We start from the raw sequence: 14,326 nt of genomic DNA, 5'->3' as shown, positions 1-14,326 counted from the left end.
GACTTTCGGCACTCTGGGGCTGTCCCCACGACGCCTGACTCCGACGCACCACTGCACCAGGGCTTGATAGTGAGGACACTCGGCCGGGATTGAATGTGAACGTTCTAGTCCAGAGTAAGATGCGTGTGCGATTGTTTCCTGGCCGAAAGAGTTATGGTACAAATGTATTCTCTGGAGCTAAACTAACAGGCGCCGCAGGGTCAGCCCAGGCGGGAGGCCTTCGTGGCACTGGAAGCCTCGGAGAGCCCCCTACAGGCGGGAGGACCCGAAAGGAAAATATTTCCGCTCATATGGGCGGAGCTAGGGAGCCTAGGCGGAAGTGACTGTAATCGGATTTGCGTTTGGGACCGCGGGCTCAGGCTAGGTTTAGTGGATAAGGTATGGTGGGTTAGTTAAGTATTTGTAGAAACTGTTTTAATAAAGGATTGAGAACTCTGTTCTTTAATTATGCACACAGCACACGGATATCATTTAGAAACTTACTGTTTTTTGACACATACGTGGATACAACGGATAAGCAATGTACACGTGGGAACCGACCAGTAATTTTAGAACTAGGGTATTGCCAATATTGTTAAAATTATCTGTGTCTTTTACCCCTTGCTTCCTTCCAGGGGTAACACTCTCCTCTATTTTGGGTTTATTCTTTCGCTTTTTAAAATTTTATGTTTATAAACTGTTGAGCTTTACAAGGATAGTAGGTTGTTATGTAATTTGCAGCTCCCCCCCTCCCCTCAACTGTACTTCCAAATTGGTTTTAGGTTGTTAAATATGTTTGCTTGTACCTGTAGTTCCTTAATTTTACTGCTGTATACTGATAATATTTCTTTGTGTGACAGTTTATCCCTTCTATTTATCAGGTTTGTCATTACAAACCCTAGTATAAACATTCTAATGCATGGTTTCCTGTACCAAAATGCAAGAATTTAGGAGTACAACATATACCTAGAGAGAATATTCTCAACTACTTCCTAGTATTTAATAACTGCTTTAAAGTCTGATAATTTTAACATCTTAGTCATTTAGGGGTTGGCAGCTGTTGATTTTATTTTTCCTCGAGAACTGGTTATATTTTCCCATTTCTGTATTGATTAATTCTCTTTGTTGAGTAATTGTAGTTTTTATCTTAGACATTTTGAATATTATGTTGCATAGACTCTGGGTCCTGTTAAAAGCCTTTGGGGGAATACTGATCATTTTGTTTTGTTTTAGGAGGTGATCAATCCAGTTTGAGTCAGTTCCACAAGTTTAGTCTCACTTTCTGTGTGCTGGTCCCTATCAGTTCAGTTTTCAAAGGCTTTGTTACTTTGCTTTGAGTCCGTCCTATACATACTACACTCGGGGATTATTTTGGAACTTGGGCAGTACATTAGTTCCCCCTTATTTGCAGTTTTGCTTTCCCTGGGTTCATTTACCTGTGATCAACTGTGAGAAGCAGATGATTCTCCTTCTGACTTATCCTCAGAAGGTCAATAGTAGCTTAACACTGTTACAAATGCCTATGTCATTCACCTCACTTCATCTCCTCCTATAGGCATTTTATCATCTCACATAAAAAGGAAAGGGTGAGGGGTGCCTGAGTGACTCAGTCAGTTGAATGTCCGACTCTTGGTTTTGGTTCAGGTCATGATCTCTGGGTCATGAAATGGAGCCCCACATCAGGCTCAGCAGGGCTTAGCATGGAGTCTGCTTGAGATTCTCTCTCTCACTCTTCCTCTGACCCTCTCCCCTGCTCACACATGCTAAATAAATAAATAAAATCTTAGAAAAGGGTGAGTACAGTACAAAAATATATTTTAAGAGTGAGAGACCACATTAACATAACTTTTGTTACAGTATATTATTGTAATTGTTCTATTTCATTATTAGTTATTATTGCCTAATTTATAAATTAAGCTATAAATTATCGTAGGAATGAATATATAGGAAAGAACAGTATATACAGGGTTTTATCTACAGTTTCAGGGAGCTGCTGGGGGTCTTGGAACATATGCCCTGTGGATAAGGGGAGACTACTATCGTTTAAATTATAGTTTAGTTCCCATACCTTTTGCTATACAGCTTTGTGTCTTTCCTGCGGATGCTTAATTCAGCTGTGAGAACAGAATTTATGTGGGTTTATGCATAGAATTAGGGGGTCCCCTTCTACAGCTCTTTTTGATATTCATCTGATGCTCTCTGTTTTGCAGGGACCCCTCTTCCTGGCCTTCCTGCCAGAAATACGAGGTTTTTCTTGGAGTTCTAACTGCCTTCCATAGCTGCAACAGCTGACTAGGGCCAACACTGGGGCAAAGAGGTGAGAGAAAAAAGCATGGATTCCCTCCATACCCTTCATACCACAGAGGCCTCCTTTCCCACTTCCCTTGTTTAGAAATGTAGGGTTTCTCTTGGTCCAAACCTGGGCCCCAACTCTCAGGTCAAAGCCCAGAGGGAGAAAAGGAGGGGGGGGGGAAAGCCAGGTATTCCCCCCCCGAACTTTGGCTAACAGAAATCCCTTTTCTCCATTCATCCTGATAGAAATACAGGAATTCTCTTAATTTTTGCTACCTGTGCTGCTGTTAATTTTACTAGAGACCAGGCCTCACCTCAAAGCTGTGAGAGAAAAGTAGAAAAAAACAAACGGCATTTCTCCAACCTTTGATTCTCCCCAGTCTGCCTGTTTGTTTACTTTTCAGAGCCCTCAGGTAGTTGTTTTTTGTATTTTGATCTGAGCTTTTAGCTGTAATCAGCAGGAAAGAGTAGTAGTCTTATTTCATCTTGGCTCTGGCAGTATAAGTCAAGGAAATGGAAATTACTACTGCAGATGAGAATTAAATTCTCATTTAATCATGAGAATGATTAAAATGAAAATTTCAGACAATTCTAAGTGTTGGAGAGGGTGTGGAACAACAAATTCTTCTACATTCTTATACATAGTGGAAGTGTCAATTGCTGTATCTCCTTTAGAGAACATTTGTCCAGAATCTATTAAATCTGAACCTTATGACCCTGAAATTCCACTCCTAAGTATATTCCCCACAGAAATGCACATTATATTCACCAAAGATGTATATAATAATGTTCATTGCTACATATTCATAATAACCCCAAACTAGAAATTCCCAATTATTTATTAATGAGAGCCTGGATAAATAAATTGTCATGTATTCACACACTGGAATATCATATATAGCAATGAAAATAAAGTGCAATGACATTAAACAGTGTATAGTATGGTATTGAGTTGAATGTATAATATTGAATTGAAAAAGCCAGGTACAAACTAGTACATTTACATCAAGTTCAAAAGCAGGCAAAACTAATCTAAGATAATGGTTACCTTAGGACATGGGGAGGACATAGCAACTGGAAGGGTACATCAGGGGCCTTTTCGGATCCTGGTAATATTTGTCATGATCTGGGGCTAGTCACATAGCTATCTTCATTTTATAAAAATCCATCGAGCTGCACACTTATGATTTGGGCATTTTTTAAAAGAAAAAGTTTAGAAAACACTTATATTTGCCTATCTCACCTATCCCCTCATTCAGTAGATGCTTGGTGAATATTGTACCAATTTCAGGGGCAGAGAGTGTGATCACAGACCTGCTTGTGACATGGTGAGTATCACTGGTGGATACCTTCTGGCCCTAATAGTGATTGAGCTCTCCTACAGTTGTAATATTGAATCTACCATAACTTATATTAAGTCATATTACAAGGCTATTAGGAAAAGATCTATTCTTGGTTCTAGAATTAACAGAGTTTAAGGTGGCAATGACCCAGTCTCTGAGCTTTACATTTGTAGATTCAAGAAGAATTTTCTAAAAGTACAGATAAATCAAGAAGATTCTGTTTATGCATGTTCAGTCACATTCAGAAAAAAATCTGCTACTCAAAAACAATGGAAAGTAACTTTTTATAAAGTTCCAAATCATTAATTCACTAAAAGAGTCATAATTGAGATATAGTAAAATAACTTTTTTTTAGTTGACCAGAATTTTTTCCCATAATCATGGTACATAATCCTTATGTTCCGAAGTATCTGGAATTACAGCTTAGCAAGCAACCATAAAAATGTTTGCTCCTGAAATAAATAGCTCTTACTCAAACAAAAGAACAAGGAATTTAAATAAATAAATAAAACACTGAATTTAACTGTCATACCTAAGAAAGTCCCTAATTTTAATCTGGGCACTTGTGGAAAGTAAAATTTACTTCATAGGTCACAGGGACAGCAGTGACTAGGCAGAGTTGTGGCGTATGTGAAGTTGTGGCTGGTCTTAGTGCAATCTGTGCAGATATTGCAGGATAGAGGGGAGGTGGCTCTAACCTCCAGAAAGGGACTCAGAATTTGGAAATGGAATAATAAAATACCATCCTTTAGAAGTGAGGTTGGAAGGATTGACATGCAATTGATTAAATCAGCCTTCTGAAAATAGAATTAACTCACTCTAACATCTGATTTGTAGTTGTAATATGAGGTGAACAAAAATCTCCTAAAGCCAATCCATATTCCTGAGGGAATTCTTTTACAGGTAATAATCACTACTATTTATTAATCACTATATATTCAGTAGTGTGCTAAGAGCTTTACATTCATGATCACACTTAGAATCCTACCAATCTTTAGGAAAGTTGTTGTTAGCTTTGTTTATAGATGAGAAATCAAGGTTTAGAACTCTTAAGTACTTCGTGAAGGGCTGACTCAAGTCCGATTTCTTGGTTTCTAATCCCAGCTCTGCTACATGTTAACCATGTGACCTTAGGCAAATTACTTGATCTGTATTTTGGTTTCTTCACAGAGGAAATAAAGATGATGATAATAGTACCTGTATTTTATTTATTTTTAATACCTGTATTTTATTTATTTTTTAAAAGATTTCATTTATTTGAGAGAGAGAGAGAGAAAACAAGAAGGGGGGAAGGGCAGAGGGAGAGGGAAAAGCAGACTGCCCACTGAGCAGGAAGCCTGATGCAGGACTCTATCCAAGGATACCGGGATCATGACCTGAGCCAAAGGCAGATGCTTAACTGACTGAGCCACCCAGGCACCCAATAGTACTTGTTTTTTAGAATTGCTTAAAGGGTTAAGTGAGCTAACTCACTTAAGGCGCTTGATAAACAGAACTCAATAAATAAAGGTAATTATTATTATTCAATTAAAGGCTAGAGCTTGTGAATAACATCCAGTTAATGTATCAAAAGTCAATCAAGTATCGTTAGTAAAAATTTTCTGTGAGAATCATATGTCAACAGAAAGAGGATTTACGATAAGTCTTAAACAATAGTGAACAAGCATAATATATCTGGTAATGACCAGAAGAGAAGGCTATTTGTGCTTAAGGATTACAACTAACTTTTCAGAGAGAGATATTCCGAGAATAGAAAAGGAATTTCTACCATCCCAATTTGAAAGAAAAATCCCTCAAGACTACCCATTCTCTTTCTTCTAATTATATGCTCACCAAACAGCACTCTGACTGATCATTTTCTCTCCTGAGTACATTTAAACTACCATGGCAAAATACCCAGAGCGAATTCTCCATACACATTGTTCTTTTAGATTTAGCTGTCTTTATAGATTGATAAATTGACATTCTGAGATGCATATCAGTTTCTTATGGGTCTGCATAACATGTTGATCCCCAAGAGTTTAATTAGCACTGGTGGAAACAATAAAGTTGAGTTTCTGAACCCACAAAGCTAAAAATCTGGTTTTGGGTATTGTGCTACAGCTCTTCATGCTGGCAGGTAACAAAAATCACAATAAAATGGCTTAAACATCAAAAAGGGGAGGGAGTTAATATTATAGAGAGAAGGTGTTTGATGGAATAGCAGGGCAAGAGTGCAACGCAGATTGAGGAGACTGAAAGAAGCATGCCAGCTCTCTTGCAGTAGTCTCTTGTCACTGCCTCTCTGACTCTCATTCTTCCCTTTCTGTAGACCAGCTTTCCCTGCTACTTCATTCACGGAACAGACAGAAGTAGTACATACTGACTTTAGACCTGAGCAAGTGGGGCTCGTAACAAACCCTGTACCTCTGGCAGTCCCACCCTTTGGAGAACCTTCTTCAAATGTTCTAGGTCCCCTCTGGTGCTTGGCAGCCAGAATCTAGTCCTGTGCAGGTCTTGGCAATGGAAGCCCTTAAGTGTTCTGTTGTTGCTGGTGGTGGGGTTTGGCCTGCTCAGCAGGCCCTTCTGGGTGGGATACTCTAGCCCTGAGCCTGGACCTTATTGGCCTCAGTTCCTGTTTCTCCCTTGCAGAGTCCTCTTGACAATAACCCCCTCTCACTGTGAATGGAGTCCACCAGGTGCCAAGTGAGCTCTGGGGCTTACACCTATGGGTGTAGGTTTTAGGCTGCATGGCCTTGCCTATTCCTGGTGAGCCAAAGCTCTCACTGGCCAGGACAGTATTTCTTTCACGGGATTGCACCAAGTTTTAGCTGCCAGGATGGGGCTGATTCACTGATCTGGGGATGATTTTCGATAACATTGGACACAGGACAAATTTAGGACCTTGGTTACCCACTGTCCTCCATGGGCTGCCTGTGTGAGGTGGTGCATGGGTGCTTACCTGTCTGTGTTCAGACCTGGGAGCCTCCTGGTAAGGATCAACTGAGAGGTGTGAGTAGCCCACGGGTCTTTAATCCAGGGGTCCCTGCCCTTAACCCATTGTCGGTGCCCAGGGCAGTCACACCACCCTTTTGCAAGTTATGCGCTATATGTCAGGTAATCCTGGTCATGGCCATTCTTGTCCCCTTCCAGAGCTTTCCAGACTGTAGTACTGCAAAGCCAATGGTCCCTTGTTATCAAAGTCTTTTCTTGCCTTTAATCAGTGTGGTGACATTCTGCTGTCCTGGGTTGGTCTTAAGCCCTGTGGGACAAGAGATAGATATGGCTTCCCTGAGTGGGACTGCCCTTCTTGCTCTGTCCAGGGTCCCTCATCTGTCCCCACCACTGGTAACTGGTATGTGGAAGGCAGGGCTGTGATCAACATTAAAAAGGTCACATTCTAGCAGTGCAGTGATCAAGGCTTAGTTCAAGAGAAGACATGGTTGGAAGATGTGTTGTTCTATGATAATGCTCTAAATTCCATAAATAAATGCTATAAACTTCGAAATGATGATTTAACATTACTATAAAATAGAATAATTGTTTGCATTTTCCTGTATCCTCTGGCTAAGGCTTGCATTTGTGGTCATCATCAACAAAGCACATTAACAATGTTTGAGAGTCATTGGAAACCATTATTCAAAGGCAGTACAATGGATGTTGCTATGCGATGAGTGATGATGTAATCAGAATTCAATAAATGACATCAGGGAACTGCAGAGATCTATACCGTTTCAATTTTGAAAAGTTCCAAAGAGCCATAGCATTGTGAATAATAATAGTGTTGCTACATTTTCCTTGCAGCGGGATATATGAAATTAGCCAGGAATGGTATCTTTGACAATAAATAACACAAAGAAGTAGATCCTGGAAGCTAGGAAAAGTTTTCTTGTGCATTGATTGGACAATAAACATCTGTGTCAGTACCTTTTTCTTGCCCTCAATTTTTACTAGTAAATCACTACACCTCACATGGGCTCATGATTTTTGTAATTACTTCTGTAATCAAATTGGTGCTATTGATGGCTCCCACCTGCACACCCCTAAGTATTTCCGCAAAGCCTTGTATACCCTAGAGGCAGTGCTGGACAGAAGATAGTGTTAACAAAGCTACACCTTTATATCTCTTTTGCATTTTAGAGATTCTCAACTGGAATCTCTTGGCCCCAACTTCAAATTTCCAGACAAAGGCTCTGGCTTTGCTAGCTTGGTCCCATCAACCATGTCAGGTGGTCAAGGGCATGATGTAGTGTACAGCCCAGACTTCTAGGAGGGAAAGGGAAAAGGATAGCATCCAGAGAAAAGAAAAAGAAGTTGGTTATGTTAGTTTTCTAGTGCTGTGTAATAAATGACCACAAAGTTAGCAGCTTAAAACAACCTATTTTATTATCTCTCAGTTATCCACTGGGCACACAGTTCCATCTGAGGCTCAGAGTCATCTTCCAAGCTCATTCAGGTTGTTGACAGAATTCAGTGCCTTGCAGCTAGAGTCTCATTTTTTTGCCAGATGTCAGCCAGAGCTGGCTCCTGGAGACTGCCCTTAGGTCCTAATCATATGACCCTCTTATAACACGGAGTTTATTTCTCCAAAGCCTGCAAGAGAATTTCTCTACAGTCTATTCCTGCTGCTGCTGTTGCTGCTACCACCATTACTATTACTATTACTTGCTACCGCTACTGTAGTCTTATAGAATGTAATGTAATCACTGGAGAAAAGAATCCATCACCTTTGCTATAGAATGTAACCAGATCAAAGGAGTGGCATCCCATCATATTCATAGGTCCTGCCCGCATTCATAGGGGGAGTATAATACGTGTATGCCAGAAGGAAGAATCTTGGGAGCCATCTTAAAATTCTGCCTACCATGGCTCTTAATAGTCAATCACTCCATGAAATGGCTGATACAGTTGCCTCTATCTTAAAGCACCGAGAAATCTTTAAACTGACCATCCTCCTTTTTCTTCTCAACATTCTTTAAAGAACAGCATAGTTTATAATACTGCTTAGGATGTGTGTGAATATTCGTAGACTTTCAAGTCTCATGTACCCCAAAAATATATCTCTGGGAATAATTTGTAACACAGATCTCTTTTTCTACAATTCAATGACAAATTATTAAACAGTGTTTACTTAGTACACTTACAATTTGATATTCTTAGAAATTCAGTGGATTAAATGATGTGAGTATACACACACACATACACATGCACACACACACTTCACAAGTCCCCTACAACTTAAATTCTCTTTTTGTTCTGTGCAAACCATTAAAAGGGAATTTTTGCCAGCTGGTGTTTCAGAGTTCTTTATAAATTAGTTATTGTATTTACTAGTCATGTGGGAGTGGAAAAGTCTAATTGGGTCAAGGAGGCTGGCCCTGCTGGAGACTGAAAGGCAAAGCATGTATAAGGTATCACTTGTGCAGTGCTTTTTTGAACACATGTTTTAAAAAAAAAAAGTGAACGATACTGAAGTTACATGCAAATTTATGGGAAAATCTCATCATAATTAGAATAAAAATTTATTGAAATTTGCGACAAAATATTTTAGCTGACATGGACTTCGCACGTGTTCATGCCACCCGGAGGAATGGACTGCTTAATGTTAAGAGCACATTCATTCACTCATTCCCTCACTCACTCAAGGGGACAAGGCTAGATATTATAGCAACAAAGAGGACAGTATCACAGCCTGGTGCTCACAGAGTCCTGGTGAATATAGATGTGTAAAGAGATGGAACAAAGTGTCGTAAGTGTAGTATGGGCATAGAGAATACTGTGGGCATTCCTAGGTGGAACAACTTTCCCAGTTCACAAGTGGGGAAGGGAAATCCATCAGGGTTAGTTCATTGCAAGTAACAGAAACCAAATCTGGTTAAACTTTATCTTTCAGTGTTAGGACAAGAGGGAGCAAGCCAGTCACGTGGGGCGTGAAACTTAAGGAGGCAGTCTCACAGCTGCTGGACCTGGAGGTGTCATCTGAGAGTGAGTGTCTCCTTAAATTTTGGGGGTAAACAGCTGCTCACTGCAGTCTTGGTCCTGTTTTGCCCTTCAGTCTTACCAACTTAGTCGAAACTCTTTTTTTCCCCCTAATTTTCTTCCCAATGAAAAACAGTTGAGAAACTCATTCACACTGATGTAAATAACTAAAAACAATTTAAAGTACACATTCTTTTATCTTTTTTTTAAGATTTTATTTATTTATTTGAGAGAGAATCAGCAGGGGGAGGGGCAGAGAGAGAGGGAGAGAGAATCTTAAGCAGGTTCCATGCCCAGCCAGGGGCTCGATCTCACAACCCTGAGATTATGACCTAAGCCGAAATCAAGAGTTGGATACTTAACTGACTGAGCCACCCAGACGCCCCAAAGTGCATATTCTTTTAAAAGAATTTTCAGCTTTGCAGAAATCATCAAGCCCTTAAACGATGGGGGGAAACCTCAAATGTTGACAGGGCCACATAGTAGCAGGAGTGAATGAAGCAAGCCTGTGTGAGACGCTGTGCAGTGAGGGAGATTGTGATGGGCTTTCAGAGACCTTCACATTCAATCTAAAAATAGATACTGTTTTGGCCAAACAAAAAGTATCTGCTGGATTATTAGATCAGTAGAATAGTTGTTCGTATTCCCTGTCTAAGGTTAAAAAAGTTCAGTTGCTATGTCAGAATTTCTGTAGGCAAACAGTGTAAGGTCATAACGGAATTGGATGGAGAATACCTACTTGGGGTATTCTTTCTCCAATTAAACTTTCCTTGTGAGGCCTTATTAAACATTTCTTTGGCCTAGTTATTCCCACTTTTTGCTGTCACAGCTTATTGTCTTGCCTGTATTCCATGAATCACAAGACATAACTGGAATGTTTTTCCACAGCTTGTAACTAGAGAGAAATACATAACATTTAGGAAAAAGAAAAGTTGCAGTAACACTAGACTCTTAAGAGTCTCTTGTCTAGACAGAAGTAGGAGACTTATATAGAGGAGACAAGAGGAGTCAAAGTTTATATATGTCCAAAGTACTTTCCTATTACCAGGAAACTCCAGGTGCTTCTGAGGGGACTGTCAATCATGGTACTTCCCCTAACTCCAAGGACAGGTTGGGATTCTTGTCCCAAGCTGTCCAATTGGAATACGCAGTCTCTTGAAAGGGAGGAAGGAGCAAAGCAGCCAGCCTGTGATCCATTCACTTCCTTTATTAGAGGGACACCACTAGGGGAAAGAAAAGAAGAAAGTGACATGGTCTAACCTTGTCAACTGGACTTGAGGCAAATAGAATAATGATTTTAGAGAAGAGGAGCAGGCTTTGTCTACAGAATGCCCTTAGCAGGATCTCCCTTGGCAAAAACTGCTTTCAGTGAATAAACCTGGAATCTATTGATTTCTGGGACATGGCTTCCTGGGACCATGTCATATAAGCTATACAACTCTTGGAGGTATAACATGAAGATGGTTCATAAATAACATGCCTCCTATTCTATGAGGTAATAATCTGCAAAACTTCACACAGAAACTTCATCTATTATTCTGGACTGGTGGGTAGCAAAGACTTTGCAAGAATGTCCCAGACCTTTCTCTGCTTTGTCTTTGTCTCTTGATGTCCTGTACTCTTGAAATTTTTAGTAAAGCTTGATCTAGGAACTATCTCTGAATTTTGTGAGTCCGATTTGTTAATCCAGTCCTGTGTGTTAGCTCGACTGGTCATGGTACTTGGTTGAAGAATGAATATGTGAACCAGAAAAGACCAATCAGAATAGTCCCTAGGATTCATTTAGGAACATTAGGTGAGGAAAATTCTCTCTCCATTGGGGTTCCTAAAATGGTAAATGTGGATGTGAGACACATTGTAGAGAGAGAGTCCACCCACATGAAACAAGTCAAGCAGACAAAATAAGAGCTGATGGGAGAGAAAGGAGAAGTAAGGGATGGGAAGAGAGAGTGAATTCTGAATATAGCATTTGAATCCCTGAACTTTGTTCTGTCTGAAGCCATGTCTACCCCTGGACTTCCTCCATAAGCCAAGTCAACACATTTTCTTTGTGCTTAAGCTAGATTGTGTTGGGTTTCTGTCACTTACCGCCAAGAATTCTAACTAATATCATAGCTGGAATTTGGTATGGACCAGACTAGGAGAAGGACTTGAGAGCTCAGGGACAGACAAGCCATTCAGGAAAGAGTAGTTCTCAGAGATAAAAATCAGATGAGAAACAAAGAAAATCCATATCATAAAGCTATTTAGAACTTCTGCCTCTGGTTCATGCATAAACATTATTGAAAGGTTAAATAAGATTACAACTATTATAACAATATGTTAAACCATCTTATCCTAAGCAGTGTGGAGGCATGCTTTTCTGCCTTCTTTTTCTTTTGCCAGCTGTATCCTGTGACCTCTTTTGCGGCTATGTGACCAAGTAAGACAGTGTTTTGCAGCTTTGGCTTTGGGTTGGGAAGCAGAGCTCCATTTTAGAAATTGTCCCTTTATGTTGTAATTACCTATTTGTTTTCTTTAATCCCCAATTCCTCATAGGTAGGAGACAAATCTTATTTATTTCTTCAATCTCAGCACCTGGAGCAGTTAGTGTTCAATATTTGTGGAACAAACGAAGAGAGGAGTTTTGTTTTTGCCATCATTGAAACTCTGCCCAAGCCTGACCAATGGGAAATTGCACAGGCATGATTCCTTCCTGTTCCCTACCAAATGTGCATAATTATATTACTCAGTATGCGACCAACTGTTAGATTGTGATGAATGCTATCATAGTTAAGGCATGTTGCTAACATTTGCAGTGAGCAAGGAAGGACTGTTTTAAATTGTTCCACAGTTTAGAGTAGTGGTTAAAATCATGGGCTTTTGGAACTAGAATTCCTGCTCTACTGCCTGGTTCCTGTGTAATCTTGGTCAAAGTGTTCCATCAAAATACATCATACTGTTGTTGTCAATGTTTAATAAGTGCTATATTTAAACTCTTGGGTTTAAATATAGTAAACACAGTAAGTGCCATGTGTTTGCTGTGATTAGTCCTATTCTTCTCTAAGCCTCCCTTTTATCACAGGAAAATGGGTATAAAATTACATCTGTGTGTAAATTTCAAATAAGATAATGCATATAAAATGCTTGGCAGTAAATACACAATACAGAGCAAGTATTAATAGCTATTACTAGGATATAGTTAGATTAATTAAAAGTTACTATGTGTACCAAACCTGGATTACCCATTTTCAAAAACAAAATAATAATATAACTCATTTAACATTAAAATGCACTCATAGACTCTTAAGTAGTATAATGTTGGGGTTAATGGTAGAGGCGTTGAAACCAGTTCACCTGGGTTCAGATCTTAGCACTACGACATATTACTTGGCAAGTGATTTAAGTTCTCTAGTCATCTCTGATAAAATGAAAATAATGATAGTATCTGCATGATAATGTAGTTCTGAGGGTTAATTGAGGCAATGCCTCTAAAGTAATAAACACAATGCCAGGAAAGTAGTAAGCAGGCAATGAATATTAGCTCTTATTATTGCTCTGAGCCTCAGTCACTTCCAATGGTAAAAATGAGGATAAAGATATCTACCTCACCAGGCTGGGATGTGGATAAAATGTGATAGTTCCAGTGAAAATGTCTAGTAAATAGTAGGTATTTCATAAATGCCAGTTTTCTTTCCCATTTTTATGATTCAGGAGACAACTCAGAAGTTTTACAATGCCTTAAGGTTATCAGTATAGATATCAATTGGATTTCTACATGTGTGGTTATAGGACGGAGAGGATTAGGTAAAATTTGATCAGTGACATACTAAATGTTGTTTATTGAATAAACATCATTCAGACCATTCAGTTGGCTTATTAGCTGTTCTATCTTATTAAAGAAGATTGTGCCAGGAATACCCCATTTTTGTATATTTGTTTGATTCAGGCCACAGATAAATGGCGATTTATTCTACTCAGAGAAGGATAGAAAAGTAGGCTGGTATTTCAAGTTTCTTGCAGTGAACATGGTGCACAATCTGCTAGAACTGAAGGAGAATATTATTAATCAAAGGGTGCACAGGGAGGCAGAGGACTTCATTATGCTGTTTTGCTCCCACAACTTGCACCTGGAGCTTTTTAATGAATGTGCCCTTTGGAGACAGGTGGCACTCTGCAAAGTGTAAACCTCTCTAAACCTCTTCTTGTTTCAAACTGACACGTCTTCATGGCACTGTGAATAATCAATCTATGCCTTAAATGAGGTGAAAGGCTTTGGTAGGAGTATAATTAGTTGAAACATTTTTTTTTTTCTTGGTCTTTAGGAGTACACATGGCTAGAACAAGGGAAAGAAAGAATGTCAAGAAACAGCTGGAAAAAAGAAATCATGTATTCATTGAAAAAGGCAGGCCTATAAATGATGATATTTTGTGCTGGGTGAACAAGCACAGTAGATGGCAGTTTAGTAACACCCAATACCATTTTGTCACGTTTAGAAGTCATCTTTTTAAAGAATATGTAGAAAAATATGTATGTTTCATATATTTATTGTCATCTTTTTTGGGAAAAGTTCTGCGTGTGATCTCTGTTGGCATAGAGAGACAGAATTGTTATAAACTTGTCAAATAGCACAGAATATAAAAGGGACATTGGGGTGCTCTGGGATTTTTACACCACATTTTATTAGCATCTCATTCATTTTGAAGCATATAAAGACTTTTTAAAAAATATATATAGAAGCAATAAAGCACTTGGAAATTACTCTCAATAAAAT

General features: G+C 39.2%; 1 long non-coding RNA gene across 5 annotated transcripts in view; it reads left to right on the top strand.

The window, feature by feature from the left end:
• Positions 1-25: 25 nt before the first annotated feature.
• Positions 26-14,326, top strand: part of LOC113254533 (uncharacterized) — a 158,599-nt gene continuing 144,298 nt past the window's right edge. For 3 of the 5 annotated variants that reach the window (XR_008958802.1, XR_008958805.1, XR_008958803.1), the window contains exons 1-3: positions 26-114; positions 2,190-2,296; positions 9,487-9,578. This is a non-coding gene — a long non-coding RNA (uncharacterized LOC113254533). Of the gene's footprint in view, positions 115-168; positions 379-2,189; positions 2,297-3,530; positions 3,600-9,486; positions 9,579-14,326 lie in introns of those variants that run through there. The other 2 variants (XR_008958806.1, XR_008958804.1) reach the window with 2 other exon arrangements.

Source organism: Ursus arctos, unplaced genomic scaffold, assembly GCF_023065955.2.
Source record: "Ursus arctos isolate Adak ecotype North America unplaced genomic scaffold, UrsArc2.0 scaffold_12, whole genome shotgun sequence".
Classification (NCBI taxonomy): domain Eukaryota; kingdom Metazoa; phylum Chordata; class Mammalia; order Carnivora; family Ursidae; genus Ursus; species Ursus arctos.
The sequence above is the reverse complement of the archived record's forward strand: the minus strand, read 5'-3'. Positions and strand labels throughout refer to the sequence as shown.